At 43.0% G+C, this 25,351-nt stretch overlaps 2 long non-coding RNA genes across 3 annotated transcripts in view; both read left to right on the forward strand.

Annotated features, from left to right (window-relative positions):
• Window positions 1-25,351, forward strand: part of LOC122539808 — a 51,811-nt gene that overhangs the window by 2,839 nt on the left and 23,621 nt on the right. Inside the window, exons 2-3 of one of the 2 annotated variants that reach the window (XR_006309192.1) lie at window positions 16,282-16,354; window positions 17,267-17,328. This is a non-coding gene — a long non-coding RNA (uncharacterized LOC122539808). Of the gene's footprint in view, window positions 1-16,281; window positions 16,355-17,266; window positions 17,329-25,351 lie in introns of those variants that run through there. The other variant, XR_006309191.1, reaches the window with a different exon arrangement.
• LOC122539810 overlaps window positions 22,290-25,351 on the forward strand; it is a 23,408-nt gene continuing 20,346 nt past the window's right edge. The window contains exon 1 of the long non-coding RNA XR_006309193.1: window positions 22,290-22,945. This is a non-coding gene — a long non-coding RNA (uncharacterized LOC122539810). The remainder of the gene's footprint in view (window positions 22,946-25,351) is intronic.

Here is a 25,351-nt window from a genome sequence, read left to right on the forward strand (position 1 = left end):
ACGGGCAATTTAGCATGGCCAATTCACCTGATATGCACATCTTTGGACTTTGGGAGGAAACTGGAGCACCCGGAGGAAACCCACGCAGACACGGGGAGAACGTGCAAACTCTACACAGTCAGTCCCCTGAATCGGGAATTGAACCCGGGTCTCTGGCGCTGCGAGGCAGCAGTGCTAACCACTGTACAGAAAGACTTGCATTTATATAGCATGATTCATGGCCAAAAGACATTCCAAAGGCCTTTTTCAAACAATCAAAGAAGTGATTTTGAAGAACAGCCACTGTACTAAACGAGAAAATGTGATATATGCAGCATTGCAACAATAAACAGGTAACCTATTTCTTTCAAGTAAAATAAGTGGGAGGCACGGTGGCACGGTGGCACAGTGGCTAGCACTGCTGCCTCACAGCGCCAGAGACCCGGGTTCTATTCCCGCCTCAGGCGACCCTCTGTGTGGAGTTTGCACATTCTCCCCGTGTCTGCGTGGGTTTCCTCCGGGTGCTCCGGTTTCCTCCCACAGTTCAAAAATGTGCAGGTTAGGTGAATTGGCCATGCTAAATTGCCCGTAGTGTTAGGTGAAGGGGTAAATGTAGGAGTAATGGGTCTGGGTGGGTTACTCTTCGGCGAGTCGGTGTGGACTTGTTGGGCTGAAGGGCCTGTTTCCACACTGAAAGTAATCTAATCTAATTTAAAAAAAAGTAAAATACTGGAAATCTGAGAGACAAAGTTCAGCATGGCTGGCAGCATCTGTAGAGAGATTTTATTCAAGTGATGTTGATTGTTTGCATTTTGTCTCGAGTATATGAAAACTTGTATTTCTGTAACGCACTAATGTACTTAATGTTTTAAAATTCTTGTTGATAATTATCTTATTTTCACATATTGATTTAGAATAAAATCTTTAAAGAAAGATGATAAGAAATGAATCTTAGATTTCAATTTTTTTTAGTTTCAGTATTAATATGGTATTTTGCTTCCACTTTATTGTAAATCATGGTTTCACAAACAGGAATCAACTTGTGAACACTTTTCTTAATTTATTTTTCAACTCGAATGCCAATTTGAATCTTTATAAAAAATTTCTATTTGGTCTTATTACCATGGAGCAGGTGGTTGTGAGGTGCCATCAATGCTGTGAGGGAGGGAGTTCTAGGATTTTGCCCCAGCATTAGTGAAGGAACAGTAATATAGGTCCAAGTTCCTCTTCACCTGCAAAGGAACTTGCTATCCGTGTCTTCCGAGGTGGTTGGGGTTGTGTTTGGATGACGCTGTTGGAAAATCTATGAATGTTGCAGTGCATTTGTTTGCAGAGTCCACACTGCAGCTACAGTAAAAGTTAATTCACCATCATCTCATAGGACCAAAAGGCTGCTCTCCCATTAGATAGAGGTGACTGGTGGTGGTTTAACCTGACGGTCGCCACACCTCAGGTGAGGTTGAGAAGGTGACACCCTCCTGGTAACCTCAGCCAGTATGGTAATTGAACCTGTGCTGTTGGTATCATTCTGCATCACAAACCAGCCATCCAGATAGGATCCCATTGGATGGATTGTATTCAATCACTCATTTGCCATGAAAATCATGGAAAAGGTTTAGGAAGTCAGGATATGAGTCACTCCACAAATCTATCCAGTCTCTGACTTGCTCACGCACCCAAAGAATTCATGTGACAGGTTCAGTTAAGGTCTTTAACAATAGTGATCCCCAACATATTGATGTGGGAATTTGTCAATGATAATACCATTGAAAGTTGAGAATACTCTCTCTCCCATTGGAGGTGCTCATTCCCTGGCACTTGTGTGTTGTGCGTGTTGCTTGTCATTTATTAGTCCAAACCTGAAAATGATCAAAGTATTAGACTGCTTCATTGTTTGAGGAGTCACTAATGGTACTGATTAGAATGTACTCAATAGAAAGCTACCCTATTTCTGAGCTTATGGAGAGAAGGTTACTGATGAAAAGGATTAAGCCTGGAACACTACCCTAAGGAATTAGGGGTTCTTGTACCACAGTGGTAGTATCCCTACCTCTGAGCCAGAAGGTCCAGGTTCAAGTCCCACTTGCTCCAGATGTGTCATAACATCTTTGAACAGGTTGTTCAGAAAACATCTACCCTGAGGGATTTCTGTGCTGATATACTGGGGTGGAGATTATTGACCTCCAACAGCCACAACCATCTTCCTTAGCACATTATAAACCCGAGATCACTTCCATGTAGAAGGACAAGGACAGGCAGCAGTCTTACATGGGAACAAAACCACCTGCTATATCCCCTGCAAGCCATTCCTCATCATCTTGGACATATATCATGTTCTTTCAATGTCACTGGGTCAGTAAGCTGGAACTCCCTCCTTAATGACCTTGTGGCAATCTATAGCACATGGGCTGCAGTGGTTCGAGAAGGCAGCTCATCATCTTCACAAGGAAAACTAGAGATGGACAAGAATTGCTGGCCCAGCCAAAGGTGCCTACGTGCCATGAATTAATATACATGGCGACCCAATTTACAAACATGCTATTTACGAACGCTCATACTTACGAAAGTGATCCATTGCAGGAGTATATTTTTGAAGATCCAACATTTGAGCATTACCTGTACTTACAAACAGCTATTTTATATTGTCTCGCATTGTGTTCGGACTTCCATATGGATTGACTTACAAATTCGGGAGGTAATCCTTTCACAACATGGGTACCATCTGTATTGAAAATATCCCTGCACACTGGAGACACTTCCTGGGTTCTCATTGTTTTTAATTTTACTAGTTTTTAAAGGTGCCACACTTGTTCTGATGTCAAGAACAGTCACTCAGTGCCCAATTCATTGCCAATTGAATGTGCTGCCTTCCATTTGTATGTCAGCCAGTAGAGGCCTTATAAAGTTGACATTAGAATTCTAATTTAGTTCATTTGCAGTGATCAGGATATGCAGTAACAGATACAATAACAAGTACTTAAATGGTTAACCCTTTGTAGCTGCAAAATAACAGGAACCCAATGTGGTGATAAATGCAACAGGTGACTTAATGAGCACAAGGATTAATTCCAATCTTGATGAAAAGATAGGAAAGCAAACGGAGAAACACAGCAAAGGCTGCAACAAACAGTTCAACTGCTAAAAGTGCTGAGTGAACTCATCTAACTAACTCTACAAAATGTGGCGTTGACCTACATAAAGTGATATTCGGACAAATGAGCAAGTTCTTGGTCAAAGGCCTACAGTTTACGAAACTTTTTAAAAGGGATAAGCTGCAGAGGCAGACTTGTTTAAAGAGGGGTTTCCAGAATTCAGTGTTAGGCTGTTGATGGTGGGTTGGAAATAGGAGGTGTGGAGCAGTTCAGAAATAAAAGAGTACAGAGATCTGGGTGGATTATGAGGTTGGAGGGAGACACAGGAATAACACTGAAATAGCACACAGATGCCGGTGTCCTATCACCAAGTCACCCTTTATTTATGTCTGCATAGTACACTAGCTGTGGCCAGGCAGCTCAGAATTAATCTTCAACTGAGGAGATTCAAATCTCCTGGTTATTTTTCATTTCTATTTTATTAAGGAGTATAGTTTACAAACAATTAACATTAACAGCTGTATACAGAAACAGTTTACAAGGGAGAGGAGCAGCAAAGCCAGAGCCCAAACCCCACTGTTCAACCAGTTTTCAGGGAAAGAGGACAAACCTCAAATCCCACTTTCAGACATCACAAAAGTAGCACTAACAAATACATAAAAGACAGTCCAATTAGATAAGAAACAGTGCATAGAATACACAACTGCCCCCCACCAACCCAGCATCCGTATCATAAACAGTCCTCTTCAAAATGTAGAATCCATTCCCAGGAACAGAGTCCACTCCAGTATACAAAGTACATTGTCAGAAATAGAGTCCACTCCAATCTGCAGAGTCCATTGCCAGAAACAGTCCACAACGAGGGGAGAGTCCACTCCTGAAGACAGCAAATGCACACTCCACAGTGCATACACACAGGTGTTCAGTCTCGATAGAGGCCTGGGCCATCATAGAGAACCAGGCCCACTGTAAAGGTGAGGCTAGCTCACAGGGGTTTGGGCCACTCCCAAAGGCAGAGTCCACTCCTGAACTCCGGATGCAGCAAAAGCTCACCTCCCATATACTCTCAGGTTTTCAGTCTTTACAGAGGCCTAGTCCACCAACAAAGGGCCAAGACTACCCACAAGAATAGCTCATCTGCAAAGGTGCATTTTCTCATAGGGGCTCAGCCCAAGCACCAAAATGTGAAAACACATACAAAGAAAGAAAATCAGAGTGCAAGGGCTGAACACAGCCCAGACCAAAAGAAAAACAAACACAAAAGAAAAAAAACAAAGAAAACCAACAAAAACAAATATCTTCCCTGGAAAAGTTGGGGGAGAGAAAAAGAAACTCTCTTCTTCCTCCAAAGCACAGAGCAGGGTAGCAGGAACACACTGATAGTATCCCAGTCAGCCACCTAAACTGAGGAGATTCTAAATCTCATGGTGTTTTTTTTAGTGCCCTAAATGGAAGAGATTCTAAATCTGTTCTTTTTATTTACTGCTAACTGCGGTAGCGCTTATTTTTCCCCAGCACCCAAGTTGTGTGTGTGCAGGTGTGAGGCACAGTGAAAGACAACAGGTGTGTCAATCTTTATCCAATTTCCACCACTAGGAAGAAAGAAAATACTCAAAGTGGCCAGTGACAAGCAGTGCCCTTCCCATCAAAGGGCAATGCTGCGTGATCTCCTGGTTATATTGGTCATCCACGTTAACAACCCCAATCAAGAACTTCATAATTAATGAGGCCCCACCTGCTTCCAATCACTACAGACACCTGTGATTTTGATTCTGTACGATCATGTAAAGCTTGCAATAATGGACACGAAACCTGTTTTACATCTCTCTTAATGTTTATCCTCTTATAATCAACACAAATGAATATGGGAAAGATATTTACCGTACAGGGACACAATATTAAATTGAAGTTGTGGATGAATTAGGAGGCAAGACAGTCCAGAGAGCAAAGAGGTGATTCATGACCAGGTATGAGTTAGTATATGAACAGCAGATTTTTGAATGATCTATCTTTTGAAGTGTGGTAGATGGGATGCTCGCCAGGAAAGAATTGGAATAGTCGGTTCTGGTGGTAATAAACATATGGGAGAGGGTTTCAGTGGCAGATGGGCTGGTGTAGGGGTGGAGATGGGCGATATGTGCGGAGGTGGAAGTAGGCGGTCTTAAACATGAAGATTTCGAATTCGAGGCACTAGGACCAAAGCCAAAAACAAACCCATATGAACATAATCTCCTTTACATCATTGTCTCCAATTTGTATAAATATTTTTGTGAACTCACAGGATGTTCAGTCCTTTAAAAATAATCTTACCAGATAAAGTGGTAAATGTAAAAGGACCAAACGAATGAAAATAAAACGCTGTCATGTAGATCTCATTTCTAAAGATGTTTGACAGATAAGATTGCTACTGCAGAAAGCATTCTGCCTTGTTCAACACCCTCCTTGCCTCTTTCACAAGCTGTCAGCTTCTTAGTTGTCAGGTGCAGAATCATTGTAACGGTTTCAGAACCACAACAAACGTACCTTTCATCAACACTTCCATCCTCCCAAAAAAAGACACTTGCACCATTATTTGGAGATAATATTTCCTCTGGTGGGGTGTTCTAAAACGAGGCAGCACAATCTAAGGACGCATGTGAAGTTCAAGGGTGGTTTTGGAAGGGTGTTTATTCTTTGGAATTCTCTCCCCGTAGATGTTGAGTCAATCGTGAGGGGAGATAATGGCTTAGTAGTATTATTAGGTGAAAGTGAGGACGGCAGATGCTGGAGATTAAAGTTGAGAGTGTGGTGCTGGAAAAACACAGCAGGTCAGGCAGCATCCGAGGAGCAGGAGAGTCGATGTTCTGGGCAAAAGCCCTTCGTCAGGAGTTCCTGACGAAGGGCTTTTGCTCAAAACATCGACTCTCCTGCTCCTCGGATACTGCCTGACTTGCTGTGCTTTTTCAGCACCACATTCTTGACCCTTAGTGGTATTATTACTAGACTGTTAATCCAAAGACCCAGGATTTGAACCCTGCCATGGAACATGGTGGAATTTTAATTCAATAAGTGTCTGGACTGATGACTGTGAATCCATTGTTGATTGTTGGGAAAACCCATCTGATTCATTAATACCTTTCAGGGAAGGAAACTGCCATCCTTGTCTGGTCTACATGTGAATCTGGACCCACAGCAATGTGGCTGACTCTCAACTGTTTCCTGGGCAATTAAGGATGGCAATAAATGCTGGCCCAGCCAGTGATGCCCTCATCCTGTGAGTGAATAAGAGAAAATCAAAATTTTCAGTCCTGAGAATTCTAAAAGTTTGATTCATTCTGTCAAACTGTCAAGGGACTAAATCAAAGGTGTTAATGAGTTGAAGTGCACATCAGTCATAGTTTGACTGATACAAGCACTATATTCAATAACGTTCATTCTTTCTACACCTATGCAGTGATTGCAGTGTTTATTATTAACAAGATACACTGCGACAACCCACTAAGGCTCTTTCAGCAGCTCCTTCCAAACCCATGTCCACTATCATCTAAAAAGACAAGGTCAGCCGGTACATGGAAACACTATCATCTGCAAATTCCCCTCCAAGTCACTCACTGTCTTGCCATTTCTTCGCTGTCACCAGGTCAAAATCCCAGAACTCCCTCCCTAACAGCAATGTAGGTACACCTACACCAAATGGACTGCAACTGTCCAAAATGCAATTCACCATCACCTTGTTAAAGACAGCTGGGCTGGGCAATGAACATTGGCCCAAGCTAACGACACCCATATCCAACAAAAGAATTTATAAAAAGGGCTGAGGTGTTCTGATCCCTTTCCTATGTTCCTGTTGTGCTCAGAACAACCTTGCCTACCCAAAGTGACATGCATGTTCCTTAGTAATAGGCTGCGAAGGAGTAGGGAGGACTGCAGATGGATCCAAACTGTGCTGATTTGAATGTAGTCCTGAGTCCATGTGGGATCATTCGGTTCTGTAGGTAAGCACTGAGGAAGGCGATGTAGCTGTGCTGGCAAGTTGTGTAGACTTCTGATTTGATTGTATTGGTATTACAAACCAATATCTTTATCCTATGGGTAGCACTTGCTAAACTGAGCTTTATCTGCACAGAAGATAACCCAGCAATAACATTTTTTTTAAATGAAAGTCATCTAAAGATTTTTCTTGAAGATTTGGCACTGTGAGTATTTGGCAGCTTAATACAATGTTTGATGGACCCTGGAAATTCAGGTTCTTGATGCTCTAGGTCGATTTTTCTCAGCCTCTGAACAATCTGTGCATTGGTGAGTCAGTTGGCTAAAGGTGCGGAGTCCAGACACATGAGATTCTCGGTGTCATGATAAAAGGTCTGACCTTGCAATTTCAGCAGCAGGAGGAGAATCTCACTAATGAGGGGCCAGTGGCTCCAATTTGCAATCCATTAATACTGAAGCTCATCCCATTGCTGTGCTGTTTCCTATCTCTTACACCCCAGAGAGAACCTGGACAAGTGTTGAATGGCGGGAGGAGAATCTTGTTACTGAGTAGTGAGTGGCCGATTGGGTGCCTTACCATCTCGTTAATAATTAATCACACCTCATTTATGTGCAGTTTGCCATTCTCTGAATAGAAGCTACATGTCTAAAGATTGGTGCACTTTGTGTCTCTCACTGTGTCTCCCACCTGCACACACACACCATGGGTGCTGGGGACAAAATAAGCACTACCGCACTTAGGTGGTAGTGTGGGGGTTAAAAAGAGAAAGGAAAAAAAAAAAGAAACAAGGGATTAAAAAAATAAAAGAAAAAAAAAATAGAAGCTACATGTCACCCGGGTGTCCCTGGAGAAGGAGCACGCAGTGCCCACCAACACCCTCGAGCTGTTCAGGGAGAGGTGGGCACCATGTGGAGCGGAGTATTTTATTTCCCCCTCCAACTCGATTTAATCCCTGCCCTCCCCTTCACTTTTTTTTGATCATGCAGCATTGCCCTTTGATGAGAAGGGCATTGCTTGTCACTGGCCACTTGGGTGTTTGTTTTCTTCCTGGTGGTGGAGTATAAATAAAGATTTACACACTTGTTGTTCTTCACCGTGTCCTGCACCTGAAAAAAGAAAAAATTAAAAAGAAATTTAAATAAGAAGCCACATGACCACATGTAGCCTTTAGGGAGAGATGGACACGGTGTGGGAGGGGGGGCGGAGGGTTGGAGGTAAAGTGCTTTATTTCCCTCTCCAACTCTATTTTAATTTAATTCCCACCCTCCCCCTTCACTTTGTCTTCATGTAAGAGCATCGTCCTTGCTTGTTTCTGAGTCCTCAGCCACATGGGTATTTTTCCCAGTTGTGGAAATATTGAATAAAATTATTTGCACAATCGTGTTTGCACTGAGTCCCCACACTTACACAAAATCAAAATAGAATCGACATGGTGACAATTCTTGCCACAAAAATCAGGGCTGTTAGCTGGTGACTCCAGTTCACCACAGGCTCCTCTAATCTGCAAAATCTCAGGGCACACTCCATGGGCAATGACCACACCCATTCCCCCCATCCATACAGGCATACAGTCATAGAGATGCACAGCACTGAAGCAGGCCCTTCAGTCCAACCCGTACATGCCGACCAGATATCCCAACCATATCCCTCCAAACCCTTCCTATTCATATACCCATGCAGGTGCCTTTTAAATATTGCAATTGTACCAGCCTCCGGTGCCTTTTAAATATTGCAATTGTACCAGCCTCCACCACTTCCTCTGGCATTCCACACATGCACCACTCTCTGTGTAAAAAAAGTTGCCCCTTAGGTCTCTTTTATATCTTTTCCCTCTCACCCTAAACCTATGCCCTCTAGTTCTGGACTCCCCACCACAGGGAAAAGACTTTGTCTATTTAATCTATCCATGTCCCTCATTATTTTATAAACCTCTATAAGGTCACCCCTCAGCCTCCGACACTCCAAGGTAAACAGCTCTAATCTATTCAGCTTGTAGCTCAGATTCTCCAACCTTGGCAACAGCCTTGTCAATCTTTTCTGAACCCTTTCAAGTTTCACAACATCGTTCTGATAGGAAGGAGATCAGAATTGCACACAATATTCCAACAGTGGCCTAACTAATGTCCTGTACAGCCGCAACATGACCTCCCAACTCCTGTACTCAATGCTCTGACCAATAAAGGTTGGCATCAGACATGCACCAGCCTCCCTGCGCCCTCATAGTCGACCTCTGACCCACGGAGAAAGTGAGGACTGCAGATGCTGCAGATCAAAGTTGACAGTGCGGTGCCGGAAAGGCACAGCAGGTCACAGACCATCCAAGGAGCAGGAGAATCGACGTTTCAGCCATAAGCCCTTCATCAGGAAAGTAGGCATTCTTGGAAGAGTTTCGCAGTAAGGTTAAAATCAATTAGGAGAAAGTGAGGATTGCAGATGCTGGAGATCAGAGTCATAGTGTAATGCTCGAAAAACACAGCAGGTCAGGCAGCATCTGAGGCGCAGGAGAATCGATGTTTTAGGCATAAGCCCTGATTCTCCTGCTCCTTGGATGCTGCTTGACTTGCTGTGCTTTTCCAGCACCACACTCTTGACTGTCTCTTTCCCTTACCCAACACATTTCTCCAGTTCAAGCTGCATTTTGAAGTGTGCTACAAATGGAAAGCCATTGTCAGGACACTTTGTGCTCATGGGCAGCACCTCTCTCATGGCTTCGACCAGAGTGCATCTCAGGGCTACGCACTTCCCCTCTTCACACTCACTCGATTTGTGACAATTTGGATGCTCCTAGCATCTCTGTCTTGTCTTACTTTCTCTATCTGTACTTTATCCCCTCAGTCAGAGCTGAAAAGCTCACAGTATTTCAGCCTTGCCTTGCAATACAGACACAAAACCAGGCGGCTTCTCCCGGTGGCCAGCAGTGAACAGCCAAGAGGACGGACATGTTGCCACACAACACGGGGCTTTGTCAATCTCACACCCACGCAATGTGCCTGACCAGTTTATGCAGTAAACACACTGAATGTGTTCAGCCAAACAGTCACATCTCAAAGGGCTGTAGTCCTCAGACAGGATAAGGGTGACTGTTCTGTTCGGGGGGGGGGGGGGTCACGGCACATGTCAAGGTCAGTGCCCACTATCAGACTGGAGAATTGGATACAGTCAGTCGGCCACATGGGGATAAGAGATTTGTATCACTCCAGTCCAGGGAATGAGCCACAGCCTGACCTGCAGGCCCAATAAAACCTGTCCAGGCAGTCATGCTGTCAGTCCGGGAACTGCATAATGATCAGTCAGACGTTTCGGACAATCACCATTCCAAGTTGTTCAAAGAAGTGGGTCACAGTAGGTAAATAAAAAAACCAAAAGAACTGCAGATGCTGGAAATCAGAAACAAAACAGAAATTTCTGCAAAAACTCATGGGTCTAGCAAATAAATCAGATTTAACGCTTCGGGTCCAGTGACCCTACATCAGAACCTACCAATGAAGATCACGGGAGAGGTGTAATCAGGGACCACTGCTCCGGGAGGGAAGCTGAGGAACTTGGATCTGGGGATTGGAGGCAGCATGCCGGGATGGAGAGGAACCATAATTGTGAGGAAGGGCGCGTAGAGTGAGGTCAAGGTTCCTTGTTTCCACTGTTGCATTGCTGTTGGCACTGAGCATCAATGGTTATGGATGGCACGGGGCTCAGTGGTTAGCTCTGCTGCCTCACAGTGCCAGGGACCCAGGTTCACTTCCACCCTCGGGCGACCATCTGTGTGGAGTTTGCACATTCTCCCCCTGTCTGCGTGGGTTTCCACTGGGTGCTCTGGTTTTTTCCTACAGTATAAAGATGTGCAGGTTAGGTGGATTGGCCATGCTAAGTGGTCCCATATTGTTCAGAGATGTGCAGGCATGGTTGGTTAGCCATGGGAAATGCAGGGTTACGGGAATGGGGTGCGTCTGGGTGGGATATTCTTCGGAGAGTCAGTATGGACTTGATGGGCTGAATGGCTTGCTTTCACACTGTAGGGATTCTATGATTAGACTGATGGAGTGCAGCTCTGTGCAGACACCCAGTTAGCACTGAGTGAGCTAGGGTCAGCTCTCCATGGCAGCTGCCAACACGTCCATGGAAGCAGCATGGCACAAGCAGCATTTGCAAAGTAATCCACCCCTCAGGTCAGTTTGCCCAGTACCTCCAACAAACCTGCATCAAGTGTCTCTGACAAGCCTGCCTGATACTCTTGTGTCTGCTGGTGCATTCCAATGAAGGCATGAATGACCAAAACCATGGGGTTATCTCCTGCCTGGTCTCTCTCTGAGGGTCAGCAACTTCCTTCCATTGCTTCCTTGATCAGTTGCTGAGACATGGCAATGAAATGCTCACCAGCACGTGCTCCCAGCTGTAACTTGGTTAAAATAGACAATGGGGTGTCTGTATCTGAGCTGAGTTGAGGGAGGGTGCCAACCTATCAGTGAATCCTCAGAGAGATCAGTGGCTCCTTCCTTAGAGGTGGAGATGTCTTGTGAGCTGCCTCAATGCCACTGTGCCTACAGGAGACAAAAGAGAGAATGAGTTGGTGACAAGACCTAAAGGTTTGGGCATGTTAATTCAATGTCATGGGAATAGGAGAGCAGCTCGGCAATGGAGAATGATTCTCACTTAGTGGTCCCGATATGGAGGTTCCAGCATCAGTGGCCATGGTCCTGTCCTGCTTAGACAAGCATCCTCTCCTCATAGGGGTTAGGAAGAAAAATGTCACGTAGCCTACTGCCCATCTTGACTCTCCCTCCCATTTTTGTGGACTGTGGTCTTTTGGAATCAGACTAAGGAAGGGATGGAGTAAGGTGAAAGTGGCTGGCATAGCTGGTGCAGTGGGTGAAAGGTGGTAAGGTGTCCCAAGTGAGTGAGTAGGCTGCACAGAGGACGTGAAGGGTTAATCACCTGGGGGTTATGGAATGGGAGAGCAAGTGAAGCATGCAACTGTGAGAGTGGCACACCGTGGGCCTGGGTGGGAAGTGGGGGCAGAAGCAGAGATGGAGTCAGTGGGTAAGATGTAAAATTACTTACCCTGGTGGAGTGGGGAAGGTCATTGCTGGGCTTTGCTCCAGACAGTGGATAATACGATGACCCAGTGGCAACCTTGGACTAGCCTGGCAGAGTCTGGTGCCATGGTCTTCTCTGCCAGTCCTGGGAAGAGAGGATGATTCCCTTCAAAGCCATCACATCCACCGAGACCTCTGTGTCTCTGTCAGCAAAGTGTGGAGCTAACTTGTCTCTGCCAGCAGTTTTTGGGGGCAATTCACAGGAAACGTGCAGCTCCATACTAACCACATTTGGCCTGGCGCACAAGTGTGTGTAAACTACAGCGGTGGGAATCCTGGCAGGTCTGGCAGTGGTGGTACTTCTAGCTGTGCCAGGAGGCAAGGTAGAACAAGTGGCATACTGTCAAAGTAGGGGCGATAGGGGGTCATGATGGCTTAGTGCTATTTTTGCCAGACTATTAATCCAGAAGCTCTGGTAATGTTCTTGGCATCTATGTTCAAATCGCACCATAGAGGTGATAGAATTTGAACCCGATAAAAATATGAAATTAAGAGTCTAAAGATGACAATGAATCCATTGTCAATTGTTAAGAAAAACCCATCTGGATCACTAATGTCCTTTAGGGAAGGAAATCTGCCATCCTTACCTAGTCTGGCCTACATGTGACTCCAGACCCACAGCAATGTGATTGACTCTGAACTACTCTCAGGGCAATTCAGATTAGAGGAATAAATGCTGACCTGACCAGATATGCCCACATCCTGTGAATGAATTTTTTAAAGAAGTGTTATGCATAGCTAATGACAAGTCAGCTGCATTGAAAAACATGAGAAACCTTGCTATGGCTCACAAATTGAAACCTCCCATGAAACCAGTGAAAAATATTCCTAAACGGATTTTTGGTAAACTTCAGCCTACTGTCGAGGAAACATGGATCTTTGTAAATTGTGTGAATAGCTACCTCAGTGGGAGTGCACCAGACCCTTATTTGTGTCAATTCCCATCAATCTATTTCATTTGTTATCAAATACGATCAGTCTATTTAGACTGAGCACAGGATTAACTATCTCACTGCTTATTTACATCCTTGTACACTTTCCAAAACCAGCTGTAAAGGGCTCAGAACGAGATACACAATGGGGAAGAACCTTATGCTGCAGCCCTATGGAGAGAAGGAAGTAGGAGACATCTTTGGCTCATTACCTATTAAAAGAATGGGAGGCATTCTTTAAAAAAGTCAATTTTAGGATGTCGGCATTACTCAAACTGCCAGACTTTATCCTCCATCTCTAATTGCCCCTGAGATGGTGGTGGTGATCTGCCTTATTTCTTCAGGGCATAGTTAAAAATCGGCAACACTGATGTAGGTCGGCAGTCACATGAAGACCAGACTGGATAAGGAAAACAAGTTTCTTTCTCAAAAGGGCATGAGTGATCCTGATGAACAAAAAACAGAAAATGCTGGAGGAACTGCAGAGAGGAAGTAGAGTTAATGTCCAGTCACTCTTCTCCAATGAACCTGTTGACGTTTTCTAAAAGCACAATCCACCAGGAATACACCAAATTTTCATTCCAGATTTGTCGAATTAACTAAATTAATCCCAAAATGCTCTGGTGGAATCTACAGATTACTCGTCCAGTGACATAACCATAATGTTACCTGCCCAATGACCATCTTTCTATCTTGTAGTCATCCCACTGCCATCTTTACCCATTCAGTAATCTGGATGTGAGCTTCATATAATGGTAGGGCTGCTGAGCCATCACAGGAAAGAAATCTTATCTTTAACAATTCCTAACCAGGGTGAACATTTTGTCTGATTCTATTTTAACTGTTTGATTAACACTTGCAGATTCACTGCATTAAATCTTCCGAATAAAGTGGACGCTTTCTGATTTCCATTTGCAATCTCACAATATCCCATAGTGACAAGAAGTTTTACAAGTGAGAATTTCTACAGTTTAGATAACGTCTCAAACGAGATCAAAAATAGAAGCTCATGAGTGCACTTTGAAACAATCTGGTGCAAGTGTCAGTCCATCAAATATTTCCCATAGCTAGGTCTTAATATTGAATTACACAAAAATGTTATATATAATCATTGATCATTTTTGATATAATGCTGACTATAACAATAATGAATCATTATTACTAATATAATTATGCACTTGCATTTACGGGACCCAGCTCAGGGTCAGCCTGCCTCTGAGACTGGGACTCACATCCTTCACTCAAAAACTGAGCCCAAAACCGAAATGGCCTCTCAGTACAGAGGGAGTGCTGCACTGTCTTTTAGACCATAAGACCATAAATCATAAGGGGCTTGGATAGGGTGAATAGACAGGGTCTTTTCACTGGGTTTGGATGTCCAAAACTAGAGGAGATAAGCTAAAGGCGAGAGGGAAATGATTTAAAAGGGACCTAAGGGGCAACTTTTTCACGCAGAAGGTGGTGTGTGTATGGAACGAGCTGTCAGAGGAAGGAATGGAGGTTTGTACAATTGCTACATTTAAAAGGCATCTTGATAGGTATATGGATAGGAAGGGTTTAGAGGGATTTGGGCTAAATGCTGGCAAATGGGACTAGATTAGCTTTGGATATCTGGGCAGCGTGGACAAGTTAGACAGAAGGGTCTGTTCCCATGCTGTACAGCTCTATGACTCAATGACTCTATAAGACATGAAATAAGGAGTAGGACATACAGCTCCTCAAGATCGGTCTAACATTCAATAAGGTCATGGCTGATCTGACATTCCTCATGTCCCCTTTTCTGCCCTTTCCCCATAAGCCTTAATTCCCCAACTGATCAAGAATCCATCTAGCTCTGCCTTAAATAAACACAACAACTCTATACCCACAGCTCTCTGTGGCAAAGAGGTCCTAAGACTCACAACTCTCTGAGAGGAGAAATTCCTTCTCATCTCAGTCTTAAATTAGTGCCCCTTTATTCTGAGACCATATCCTCTGCTTCATGAGGGGAAGCATTCTCTCACATTTATCCTGTCAAACCCTTTAAGAATCCTATATATTGCAATAAGACTACCATAAAATCCAATGAATAAAGTCCCAACCTGTTTAATATTTGCATGTAAGACAATCCCTTTATATTGGGGATCATTCTAGTGAACTTTTAATGAACTTCTTCCAATAAAGTTATACCTTTTATTAAATGAGGGGCCCAAACAGTTTATTGTACTCCAAACCTGGTCTCCCCAGCACCTTGTACAGTTTCAATAAGGCTTCCCTACTCTTATACTCCAACCTCCTTAAAATAAGGGGCAGCATTCCATTAGCCTTTCCAATTACCTGCTGCACCTGTGTGTTAGCTTTCTGTGTTTCATCTGCAAGTATCCCAAGTCCCTTTGATTTGCAGCTTTCTGCAGTTTTCCTCCATTTAATACATTTTCTGTTCTTTTATTCTTCAATGAACAACTTCACATTTTTTCACATTATACTGCATTTGCTAACATTTTATTCACTTACTTAACCCATAACTATATCCCTGTAAATTGTTATATCCCTTTTGTGAACTGGTTTTCTACAAATTTGTTGCTTAGTTTGAATGAGTTATTAAACTAAGGAAGACATAGAGTCATAGAGATGCACAGCACAGAAACAGACCCTTCAGTCCAACTCATCCATGTCAACCAGATATCCTAAACTAATCTAGTCCCATTTACCACACTTGGTCCGTATCCCTCTAAACTTTCCTATTTCTGGACACTTTTAAATGGAGGCACCAGCCTCCACCACTTCCTCGGGCAGCTCCATCCTCTTCATGAAAGGTTTCCCTGAGGTCCCTTTTCATTTTTTCCCCTCTCACCCTAAACCTATGCCCTCTAGTTCTTGACTGCACCACCCCAGGGAAAAGATCTTGTCCATTTACCTTGTCCATGCCCCTCATGATTTGATAAGCCTCTATAAGGTCACCCCTCTGCCTTCTTATTTCAAAGTCATGGGAAGCTCCATTCCTCCCCTCCCAATGTCCCGTCAGTGTCCTAGTCAACATTTATTCCTCTACCAATATTACAAAAGACGGGTTATCTGATCATTGATTTATTGTTACATGTTGGACCTTGCCTACACATTTCAATGTGATGACAGTGTCAATAATTTACTAGCACTTCATTAGTTGTGAAATACTTTGGGGTATCCTGAGATCATGCAAGTTGCTATATAAATGCAAATCTTCGTTTCTGCTTTTACAGATCGACAGCTAGCCATGTACAATTCCTGTGCATGGAGCGAAGGCATTTGTATAGGACACCCAGCAGCTGAGAGGTAAACAAGAGCAGTTTTTTTAATGAACCCCGTACTCAAGGAGATAACTCATATCAGCCCTTTTGACAGTCGTATAGGTGAAAGATTTTCACCTCAAAGTCCTGATTAAAAAAATCAACATTCAATCATTGTTTCATGCCAATAATATTCCACAGTGGCTCTGATGAATAGGATCGCAGGATACTGCATCTCCTGTGCAGACATAAACATGTATGCTTCGCTCAGTCTAAACACCCGATGATCTGTATTTCCTTGTGTTGCACGCAAAACAAAACAAATCATTGTGCTTAGGTACATGTGACAACAATAAATCAAATCAAATACTCAAATACTCATTAATCATTAGGAGTTAATCTTCATGTCTAGAATTCAACACCATCTAAACTACAAAAGCTTAAACACATGTGCCAGCATGTTCAAGGACAGCTTTCCCCCACTGAATTGAATTGAATTGAATTTATTGTCACATGTACCAAAGCACAATGAAAAGCTTTGTCTGGCGAGCAATGCAGGCAGATCATCCTGAATGGCCCTCTCAAATTTCAAATCGAGTGTTGATCTTGTTTTCTGTGTACCTTCTTTGCCCCTGTAACTTTGTGTTCCTTGCTCTGACCTATCACCCTATGATCTTTGTGTGATGTGATCTGCCTGTACTGCACACAGAACAAAACTTTTCACTGTACCTAGGTACATGTGACAATAATAAATCAAATCAAATTGAATCTAAACTTATCAGAAAACTGCACTTAACTCCACATTTCAAAATATATTATTGTTGCAGCATAATACATCAGCAAAAAATATATGGTTGCAACACAGTTTAAACTAGAGATGTTGTTGGTGATATCTCAAAAATCATCTGCATTTGCAAGCAATTTGCAACGTCGCAATCAATTTCCTCATTTCTTACAGTGCATAGTAGAAAATACATCCGAGCAACATTTTCCAGTTCCAGTTGAGAAGTGTCAATTGTCAAATGTGTCATGATACAGCAGGAATACTAAATAATGAGCAGGAGCAGGAATGTTGGCTGATAATCGTCTGAAATAAGGCAGGTATCCCATCAACAAGTCACCCCTTATTTACATGTGCATAGAGTATAGGACACTGACCCAGCTAGCTCAGAGCTAGTTCTAAACTGAGCAAAACCTTTGGCATTCCTGTTTATATCTGTCAAACAGGGCTCCCTGGTTGGATCAGATTAACTGCCCCAATCAGGGAACTCATATGCTCTGAGATCAGAGTCAGAAAGTGTGGCACTGGAAAAGCACAGCGGATCAGGCAGCATCCGAGGAGCAGGAAAATCAACATTTCAGGCATAAGCCCTTCATCAGGAATGTTCAAGAGTGCGGTGACCCTCTGACTCGGCACCATCCTCTTGACCTGTCCCACCTGTCCATCTTCCTTCCCATCTATCCCTCCACTCTCCATTTGACTGATCACCATCACCCCAAACCTTCATCTACCTATCGCCTTCCCAGCTACCTTCCCCCCAGCCCCACCCACCTCCTATTTATCTCTCAGCCCTCTTGAGCTACCCCCACATTCCTGATGAAGGGATTATTTCCAAAATGCCGACTCCCCTGCTCCTCGGATGCTGCCTGACCTGCTGTGCTTTTCCAGCACCACACGTTTTGACTCTGATCTCCAGCATCTGCAGTCCTCACTTTCTCTTGCTATGCGATTCACCTGGCTGACCTCATCTAATCACTACATGTATGACTGCAAATTCTGAGTAACCACACTAACCCTTGGAGCATTAGCATCTTCTCTTCCATCAGGTAAATTTGACATAATCCTCTCAGGCCGCTCTCTCATTAGTGACAAGGAGAGAGGATTGATTCAAAGCATCATAGGGGTATACTGCACAGAAACAGACCCTTCGGCCCAATTCATCCATGCCTGGATCCCTAAACTGAACTCATCCCATTTGGTAGCAGTTTAACCTGAGGGTCACCTCTCCTCAGACAAGGAGAGAGGTTAGGAAGCACAGTCCTTCATGGCGACCTGCGATGGTGCAGAGTTGAACCCATACTCTATAACACAAACTAGCCACCAGGCTAACCAACCCTCCAGTTGTGGGGCTCAGCTGGACTACGAGCCTGGGACTTCTCAAACCATTGGCCACTTCTATTTTCTTTTATCCGACCAGCCAATCACAATACTTCCTGATACAACAGACTGATTCTCTCTTAACCTTTTTGTCCTTGACCAAAAAAGAGAATTCCCCAAAAATCAGTTCAAAATCGTTATTCCCTTTGTTTGAGAGTTTGAATTCAGTTTGTTCTAGTTTGCACAGTGAATCATTAGCATTTCTTACACTTCGCCTGATTTTGGTTTCTGTTGTGGGAAACACTTAGTTGGCCAAAGGACAAACAGATATTTGAATTTCTCTGGGGTAGCAGCTATTACTTTCACTACTAATTTGCCCTTTCACCTACATCACACATTGTGCACCATGAGGCTCTGTGCTCTCTGACAAACTACAGTAAAAATAGTCAAAAATGTATTTTCCAAAGAATAAATGTATGTATAATTTTAAAATTACGCAACTGGCTGGTAATTTAACTGTAATTTAGTTCTTGAGTTAAATTGATACTGATGAACCACGACAGCAGATTACATCATTAGAGTAGTTTAGGAGAATAACGGCCCCATAACTCACACTCTGAGGCTTATAAAAACAATAAACTTCAAATAGGTAAGATTAAACCCAACAGCAAAGAATGTTTCAGGTCTGAGCCTCCAGTAAGTTGAATTAGCAGATTGTAGACAGGGTAAAATATTGGAAAGTCAGTACTGAGCTGCATAAGAGACACAAGGAGAGCTGATCAAAAGTTTGATCAAAGAGTTAAATTCTAAAGGTAAAGATAAAGTGTGAGAAAGAGAGAGGGAGAAAGACAGCAAAAGAGAGGAGTGTAGACAGTCCAAAGAGAAAGGGTGGTCATTATCCAGGGTTCTTGCTCCTATGGTTACTGCAGTGACTGCTCCATTTTCAGATACCAGGACTGACATCAAGCTGTACCTTGTGGCTGTGTCCACATGGACCATCTGGGACACTTTGGGAGGATCCATTGCCACTATTCCCTCTTCTTGCTATTAGTCTAAGTCACTGACTAAGTCAAATGGAAAAGGATGCCCACAGAAATCTTTGGTTAAAGATCGATTCAGTCTTGGTAAACAAAATAGGTTTATTACATGGTACTCAATAGCTAGTTACATTACATCTGAGACAGTTGAGTCAAGCCTCAGACTATACTTAAGAGTGACTTCTACTGACACATCCTTGTACACTACCTAGAGACAGCTGAACAACATGAACACTCCATCATAGTGTCAGGGGTGGGGGTATTCACTAGCGATTGTACCATTTGGGATTCCTCAGGTCTGAAGCAATCCCTGCCCAAATGCAGCAAGCCTTGCCCCAAATCTAAGCCTGAGTTGATAGGTGGCAAGTAACATTTGTGCCACACAAGTGCCAATCCAAATAACCATCTCCAACAGGAAAGAATCCAACTATCACCCCTGGACACTCAATGGTATTACTATTGTTGAATTCCGCTCAACTGGGATCCTGAGGATTACCATTGACCAGAAGCTGAACTGGACTAGCCGTATAAATACAGTGGCTATAGAGTGGGTCAGAGGCTAGGAGTCCTGCAGCGGGTGACTCACCTCCTGATTCCGAATATTATGCAACATAGTTGTGAACCAAATTTGTTAGCTTAAAAAAAAGCATCTGCCTACGTAGCCCAAAAAGCTGCGATTGAAAGGGTCAACCTGTGTGTTAAATATTAAGCCACGTCTCTTTCTTCCTGTTTGGTAGATAGCAAATATCAGAAAACCAGTGAGCTTTCCTACCAGCTTGGAAACACAACCTAAACAGATAGACTGCAATTCGAGCAGCTGTCTGATAGTGCAGCACTCCCACATTAAGCGCTAAAATATCGGGAATGTATTTCAAGGAATTTAACTGGCTTGTAGATAGAGGAGGGTTCACTTAATTTATTCTGTCAGCAACCGTACAAGTGCAAATTCTGATATATGTATTATGTCAGTGAAAACTCAATCTGGGCATATTCACAAGTGCAAGCAACTCCATTGCCTCTACAGTTCCTCACTGATTATACCTTGATCAATATGTCTAGATTGTTCAGTTCTTTACATCTGACTCTAATCCCAGCCTATTTATCTGAATTTAACCAGTGCCAGGGACCCAGATTTGATTCCAGCCTCTGGCAACTGTCTGTGTGGAGTTTGTGCATTCTCTCCACGTCCATGAGGGTTTCCTCCGGGTGCTCCGGTTTCCTCCTACAATCCAAAAATGTGCAGGTTAGGTGAATTGGCCATACTAAATTGTCCATAGTGTTCAGGGATGTGTAGGTTAGATGCATTAGTCTGGAGTAACTGTAGAGTAATAGGGTAGAGGAATGGGTTTGAGTGGGTTACCCTTTGGAGGGTCGGCGTGGACTTGTTGGACTGAATGGCCTGTTTCCACACTATAGGGATTCTATGATTCTATGAGTGGGGCTTAAACCAACAATCTTTCTCACCTTTGGAAATGCAACTAGCAAAGTAAACTGAGACTGAAGCCCAACTTTCACCTTTTCTCCAAGCCCCAGATAGATAAAGGGAACAGAACTGTGCCCACAGGTCATGACATCAAAACCCCAAAGCATATTTTGCAAGCTGCAAGGATACTGAATGATCAAAAGTTTCAATTGCTGCGGTAAGTCCTTCCTGAGTCTTTATGTAAAAGTTATTTTGTTTGAAACTTGCAGGAGCATTGTCGCTTCGAAGATGAAAATACGCAAGAAAGTCTGAATATGCAGATCTGGGGATCAGTGGTTTACCAAAAAAATAAACCACTGAGTCACTATGGGCTAATAAATCCCCAAGTCTGCATGGGTTAAGCAGGTCAACCTTGATTAGCTATTTATTTTACTTCTATGCACTGCTCAGTTCCTGCCACATTTTATTCAGATCACACCTGGGCTGATGTACCTTTTTTTCTCTCTGAAAGAAGTGAGAACGTAAGAAATAGGAATGGGAGTAGGCCAGACCATTTTCGAGCTTGCTTTCCCATTCAATAAAATTATCACATTCTGAACTTGGCCTCAGCTCTATTTTCCTATCTGTTACTAATACATTTGACTCCCATGTAGTTCATGAATCTATCCATCTCAGCCTTGAATACATTCAATGGTCTGAATCTTCCTTTTTTTGTGGCTACGTGTCAGTTCTGTCAGTTTCGTGGAGGGTTTCTTAGCAAACACGCTTCATTACCTACCTGCCCAAACCTCTACTGCACCCCTCTAACCTGATTCTAGACCCATTCTGCCACACGCTGCATTGGGAATAATTTGCCACTGCATATACCAGAATGGATCAGCATCTCTGGCATTGCCACCTAAACTGTGCATCCAGACAAGCACTGAGAGACTGAAGCTGACTTCTGCAGTGGAATTTGCCCCAGAAACAGCAAAGGAGGGGAAATTGGTGCCCTGTTTTGCAGGCTGGGGCCTGGAAGTCTTGGTGGACGGGGTGGTAGAGATGCAGGACATCCTCTTTCCCCAGTACTGGCAGTGGAAGCCATGCCAATCTGGTCTGAGGTTGCCATATGTAACAACGCAATCTCAGGCACCTGGAGGCAGCATGGTGGCTCAGTGGCTCGCACTGTTGCCTCACAGCATCAGGAACCCGGGTTCGATTCCCACTTCGGGTGACTGTCCATGTGGAGTTTGCACGTTCTCCCCATATCTGCGTTGGTTTCCTTCTGGTGCACCGATTTCCTCCCACAGTCCAAAGATGTGCAGGTTAGATGAATTGGCCATGCTAAATTGCCCATAGTGTTATGCACATTAGTCAGGGGTGAATATAGGGTAGGGGAATGGGTCTGGGCGAGTCAGTCTCCAAAGGGTCGGTGTGGACTTGTTGGGCCAAATGCTCTGATTCCGTACTGTAGAAAATCTAATCTATAATGTATGGCCAGCAATGTAGGAAGAAGATCGATGATCTTCTCCATTCTGCCAGTCACCATCTGATACCCATGCCCACTCTATCTCTGCTGCCATACCCACCTCCCAGCAAGGCTTATGTTCTAACACTCTCAGTGATATCTGCAACATCTTCCTTCACTCACTCCAATCCCTGACACCACTAACCCTGCATGCCTTCAGGCTGCCTATTATCTCGCTTATGAACTGTACTAAAAGTAACAGTTATGCCACCCACTTTCATTTCTCTTAATACTGGCCTATTGGCCCAAGGCTAGCTCCCTAGACTGCTGCCAACATGTTCCTGGCTTTGTGTCTGTGCTAAATAACCTGTGGATGCAGTCAAACCATGAGGCTGATATTCTGCAACTACTTTCCGACTAGTGGAGCTGAGCATTTTTACGTCAATGAATGTTTAGGTTAATTGAAATACTGATACCTGTTTTATGTTACTCTTCTTTCTGAGGGAAAGATGCCGTATATACAGTTCTCCAGTCTGCTGAGAGCTTTCCATCTGGAGGTTTCAAGAAGATGAGAACCTAAGCCTTCTACTCTCCATCCACCTCTTTTAAGACCCCAGGATGCAAGCCATCAGGTCCTAGAAACTTGTCTATCTTTCATCCCATTAGTTTGCCTAATACCTTCTGCTGGGTGATTATGATTCTTTTATATTCCTACCTCCTAATTTCCACTTGGTTTTCTATTGGGGTGATTCAATATCTTCTTTAATATAGATAGATTCAAAGTATTTGATCAAAGATTCTGTAATTTCCTTACTTTCCATTATTAATTCTCCTGAATCATCATCAAAGGGGCCACGTTTGCTTAATTTACTTTTTAGATACTTTTAAAAGCTCTCATGTCAGTTTTTATATTTATTTCTCGTTTACTCTCCTTGAAATACAATAACATTAAGTCATTGTTTCCTCAGTGATGAAATTTTCCCAATCTTCCGATTTTCCAACATTGCATGCCTTTTCTTTCAATTTGATGCCATCCTTAAGTTCATTAGTTATCTCTAAATAGTGAATTCCTCTCATAGTCTTTCTTTCTCAATGGAATATATCTTTGCTGAGGATTATAAAATACTTCTCACTTGCCATCTACCATCTTAATATTTAATCTATTTTCCCTGTGCACTTTTGCTAAATCTATCTTCACAGCTATGTCATTTCCTACATTGAAGTTTCAAATACTGGGCTCAGATCCAAGTTTCTCAGTCTCAAACTGAATATGAAATTCTACCATGTTGTACTTACTCTTCCCTGGAGGGTTCTTTACAATTAGATCATAATTAATCTTGTCTCATTACATATTAGAGGGTCTGGAGTAGCTAGTTCCCTTATGGATTCCATAACATGTTCTACAAAACTTCCCAAATACAGACTACCAATTAATATTCAAGAGCTACATTTTAAAATTTGCTTTATCCAATATAAAATAAGCTTAAAGTTCACCATTATTCTTGTAGTATAGAACATTTCTTAAAATGTCCCTTGTTTCCTGATTTATAATCTGTCCGACATGATGGTTACAGTTAAGGGACTGTAGGGTACTGATCTCTGATTTCTTTGACTTGTAATTTTCTTTTATTCCAATGTAAAGCAATTCTAAACTTAATATACTGAATCAAGTCATTTATCATTGTTCTGCTGACCTTATCCTTTAATAACAGAAATAACTCACCACTTTTTCCTTTCTGCCTATTGTTCTGAAATATCCAGTATCACTGAATAGTCAGTTCCCAGCCTTGGTCACCTTGCAACCATGTTTCTGACATAACTATCAAGTGACGATCAATGAGTTTTACTTGTGGCATCAATTAATTCTGTTATGCATTTTGTGTGCATTCAGATAAAGTGTCTTAAATTTTGGCTTCTTATCCTTTAGTTATTTAATTTACTGGTAAATTGATGTTCAGATTCTTTGGCACTTTCAATCACACATTGATTACCATTCCCTTGCCCTTTCTTTATAAATTTCTAAACTTCCTTGCCCTTAGACCATCCTTGGCCCTGGCCATTTAGTTAAAAGCCCCATCTAATGAATTACTTATTCAACTCACCAGGCCCTTGGTCCCAGCACAGTTCAAATGAAGCCTGCCTCAACACAAAATTTCAATCTTTCACTTGGACTGGTGCCCTTGAATGTAAGCTCATTCCTCCTAAACCTATCTTTTACCATTCATTCAACTCTCTACTCTTATTGTCACTCACCAATTGATCACAACCCTGCCTTCATGTAATGTCGATGCCGCACTTTGATCTCTTCCCAGTCATAGAAATTGGTCCATCCACCACCACTATCAAAAGAAGTGTGGCTTTAATCTGCAGGGGAGGCCATCTGTGGTGGGACAGGCTTGTCACGGTGATATGGCACAGCAACCTCACTCAACCCACACTATCGAGTTAATCAACTTATCACACAGCAGTTGGTAGCATGGGGTGAGACTGGCAATGTGGTGGAAAATAGTGGTATTGCTATCAATAAAAACAAATCAATGACAATTGTCAAAAAAAGGATGTTGTGGTAAAGAAGAACTCAATGTGGTGTTCCCTCCTGATGGCTTAGTTAGTATTGCTAATAGTTGGTTGAATATGTTCAGTGTGATAGGCATTGGTGTGTTAAGGACTGAGAGCACATGTAAAGACAGGTCCTGTTAACTTTTAAAACAAAAACAAAAGTTGCTGGAGAAACCCAGTAGATCTGTAGAAACCCAGTAGATTTTCAGTAAGATTAGGGAGGGTGGTAAAAAAGGAGGGGGGGTGGCGTTGCTAATTAGAAATGGTATAATGGCTGCAGAAAGGCAGTTCGAGGGGGATCTGCCTTTGGAGGTAGTATGGGCTGAAGTCAGAAATAGGAAAGGAGCAGTCACCTTGTTGGGTGTTTACTATAGGCCCCCCAATAGCAGCAGAGATGTGGAGAAACAGATTGGGAAACAGATTTTGGAAAGGTGCAGAAGCCACAGGGTAGTAGTCATGAGTGATTTCAACTTCCCAAA

The sequence above is a fragment of the Chiloscyllium plagiosum genome, chromosome 33, assembly GCF_004010195.1.
Source record: "Chiloscyllium plagiosum isolate BGI_BamShark_2017 chromosome 33, ASM401019v2, whole genome shotgun sequence".
Classification (NCBI taxonomy): Eukaryota; Metazoa; Chordata; class Chondrichthyes; order Orectolobiformes; family Hemiscylliidae; genus Chiloscyllium; species Chiloscyllium plagiosum.